The sequence below is a fragment of the Rhinopithecus bieti genome, unplaced genomic scaffold, assembly GCF_001698545.2.
Source record: "Rhinopithecus bieti isolate Rb0 unplaced genomic scaffold, ASM169854v2 scaffold_21022, whole genome shotgun sequence".
Lineage (NCBI taxonomy): Eukaryota > Metazoa > Chordata > Mammalia > Primates > Cercopithecidae > Rhinopithecus > Rhinopithecus bieti.
Genome location: NW_016810401.1, coordinates 338,996 through 343,001, shown reverse-complemented (window position 1 = coordinate 343,001; position 4,006 = coordinate 338,996).

Here is a 4,006-nt window from a genome sequence, read left to right as displayed (position 1 = left end):
AAAAAAAAAAAAAAAAAAAAAAAGGGAAGAAAAAGCTCTTCATATCAAGTCATAGTTCAAACCTCCTACTAGAGAAGTCAGCCTTTGGATGGAAATATTTCAAAACCAGTCAAGGATAGCATAATGATTTTAGAAGCCATTTAAACCTCAAAAAACACACAAACTATTGGTGAAACTATAGAGGAACAGACAGCACAACCCACTCAGAGCTATTAGAAAGGTTTATTGGCGTAGGCCGGGGATGCTGGCTCACGCCTGTAATCCCAGCACTTTGGGAGACCAAGGTGGGCGGATCATGAGGTCAGGAGTTCGAGACCAGCCTGGCCAACATGGTGAAACCCCATCTCTAGTAATAGTACAAAAATTAGCCCTGCATGGTGGCGGGCACCTATAATCCCAGCTACTCGGAGGCTGAGACAGGAGAATTGCTTGAACCAAGGAGGCAAAGGCTGCAGTGAGTCAAGATTGCGCCACTGTACTCCAGCCTGGGCAACAGAGCAAGACTATGTCTCAAAAAAAAAAAAAAAAATTATTGTTCCGGAATACCATGAGGTTGGTGGTTGGTATCTTCTGGGGAAAGATGCCCAACTGCATTTAATATTTCCAAACTAGAAACACAAGGCCCTGGTTTGAAAGCAACTAATGATCTTCTGAATGCCATTCCCCTCAATCCTTTGCCCTTGCCCCCAAGTGCAGTGACAGTGTAGTTCTACAGGGCTGTCATTCTACAAATCCTGGTGCCCTTTAAAAAAAAAAAAAAAAAAAAAAGGCGGTACAGTGGCTTACACCTGTAATCCTAGCCTTTGAGAGGCTGAGGTGGGCAGACCACTTGAGGTCAGGAGTTCAAGACCAGCCTGGCCAACACAGTGAAACCCCATCTCTATTAAAAATACAAAAATTAGCCAGGTATAGTGGCACATCCCTGTAATCCCAGCTACTTGGGAGGCTGAGACAGAATTGCTTGAACCTGGGAGGGAGAGTTTTCAGTGAAGAGAGATCGGGCCGCTTTACTCCAGCCTGAGCGAGACTCTCAAAAAAAACAAACAAACGAACACGCACAAAAAAAACCTGCCTGTGCTCTAGCAACCAAATGCAAAGTCGTGGGTAACTGTAGTACTTTCCCTGATTCAGTTTCAAATATCTTCATTCTAGAAGTCAAGCAGGACCTCAAAGAGAAAAAATTTGGCTTTGTGCTGCAGGACACAACAATACCACCCTGATGTACCACACACTTTATGAATGTGCTCATAAAGGCATTGAATAAAGTTTTCCTGTCCCAACATTACTCCATCCTTCACTCTGCTGATCTAAGCATGATTTGCTCTTTCAAAGCCACATACATTAGACTGAGATTCTCTCTTGGCTCCCAGAGTCATGGATGCTGACCCTAATCTTAATATAGTAAAGATCTGGAAGTCCTTCAATATTGCTAGTTGCATCATTTCTATTTAAACAGGCAATGGGAGGCCAGGCGTGGTGGCTCGTGCTTGTAATCCCAGCATTTTGGGAGGCTGCGGATCCCTTGAGTCCAAGAGTTCAAGGCCAGCCTGGGGAACATGGCAAAACCTCATCTCTACAAAACGTTAGCTGAACATGGTGGTGCGCACCTGTAGTCCCAGCTACTCAGGAGGTGGAGGCAAAAGGATCACCTGTGCCTGGGGAAGTTGAGGCTGCAGTGAGCCATGATCACGCTATTACACTCCAGCCTAGGTGATACAGCAAGACCCTGTCTCAATAAATAAATAAGCAAACAAACAAACAAACAAACAGGCAATGGAAGTAATGAAGCCTGACAGTCAATGCATGTGGAAAGAATGTGTTCAGGATTTTAAGGGTTTCTTTTTTTATTTTGTTTTGTTTTTTGAGACAGAGTCTTGCTCTGTCACCCAGACTGGAGTGCAGTGGTATGATCTCAGCTCACTGCAACCTCCGCCTCCCAGGTTCAAGCAATTCTGCCTCAGCTTCCCAAGTAGCTGGGATTACAGGTGTGTGCCACCTTGCCTGGCTAATTTTTGTATTATTAGTAGAGACAGGGTTTCACCATGTCGGCCAGGCTGGTCTTGAACTCCTGACCTCAACTGATCCACCCATCTCTCGGCCTCCCAAAGTGCTGGGATTACAGGCGTGAGCCACCGCACCCAGCCAAGGGTTTCTATTGACAAAGAAATGAAACTCATTGTGCAAGTTGCCTAGCAAGTGGATCATGATGGCTTTGTTTATACATCATTGAGGAAGAAAGTAAATAACTTCTTGGCCTGGCCAGGTATGGTGGCTCATGCCAGTAATCCCAGCACTCTGAGGGGCTGAAACCAAGGATCCCTTGATCAAAGCTCAAGGTGACAGTGAGCTATTTCGCCACTGCACTCCAGCCTGTGTGACAGAGTAAGACCCAGTATCTAAAAAATAAGGAAATAATCATAAAAATAAAGAAGTTTTGAGAGCCACAGAGAAACACTAATAAAAAATCTTGAGGCACTGATAAAATCACCCTAAGAAGAAAAGGAAAAGACCAATCTAGCTTCATAAATTTACTGAAGTTTTTCATGCTGCAAAATCTGAATTTTTNATTTGTTTGTTTTGAGATGGAGTCTCGCTCTGGTGACCAAGGCTGGAGTGCAGTGGCCTGATCTCAGCTTACTGCAACCTCCACCTCCCGGGTTCAAGCGATTCTCCTGCCTCAGCCTCCCGAGTAGCTAGGACTACAGGCGCATGCCACCACACCTGGCTAATTTTATATTTTAGTAGAGACGGGGTTTCATTATGTTGGCCAGGCTGGTCTTGAACTCCTGACCTCAGGTGATCTGCCCACCTCGGCCTCCCAAAGTGCTGGGATTACAGGCATGAGCCACCGCACCCAGCCTGCTTTTCTTTAGTGTTACCTATATCACTTTCAGATGCTCAAATCAAAATCCTTGGGTCATCCTTGCAGAACTGCCAAATAGAACTTTTCTTTTCTTTTCTTTTTTCTTTTTTCTTTTTTTTTTTTGCAACAGGGTCTCACTCTGTTGCTCAGGCTGGAGTTTAGAGGCACAATCATGGCTCACTGCAGCCTTGGCCTCCTGGGCTCAAGTGATCCACCTGCCTGAGCTTCCCAAGTAGCCAGGACTACAGGTGTGCACCAACACACCTGGCTAGTTTTTTTGTAGAGGTGAGGTCTCCCTATGTTACCCAGGTTGGTCTCAATCTCCTGTCCTCAGGGGATCTGACCGCCTTGGCCTCCCAAAGTGCTAGGATTACAGGCATGAGCAACCTGCACTTGGCCTCCAATAGGTCTTGAGTTCTTGAGTTTCACTCTGCACCCTACTGCCTGGCATAGTGTCTAGCACACAGTAAACGGTCTATAAATACTTTTTTTTCTTTTTGAGATAGGGTCTCTCTCTGTCACCCAGGCTCAACTATAACAGCGAGATCACAGTTCACTGAAGCCTGGACCTCTCAGGCTCAAGCAGTCCTCCCACCTCAACCTCCAGGGTAGCTGGTATTACAGGAGTGAGCCACTATGCCTGGCCTAAATGTGCTTTTTTTAAAAAAGTAATCAAGAACACCCTCCCTCAATTTGGATTTGCCCTTATAGATAAAATCCCCTTACCTCCCTCCACTTTGAGAATCACTGCTAAGTAGTGAACAAGTGACAAGCCTCGAAGATACCCTGTTAGGATTAACTAGAAAGAAACAGAGGCTAGGAAGGATGTCAAAAGGAAAACTAGGGCCAGGAGCGGTGGCTCACGCCTGTAATCCCAGCACTTTGGGAAGCTGAGGTGGGCGGATCACCCGCCAGGAGTTCAAGACCAACCTGACCAACATGGTGAAATACCGTCTCTACTAAAAATACAAAATGAGCTGGACGTGGTGGTGTATGTCTGTAATATCCCAGCTACTCGGGAGGCTGAGGCAAGAGAATCACTTGAACCAGGGAGGTGGAAGTTGCAGTGAGCCAAGATCACGCCACTGCACTCTAGCCTGGGCGTCCGAATAAGACTGTCTCAAAAAAAAAAAAAAAAAAAAA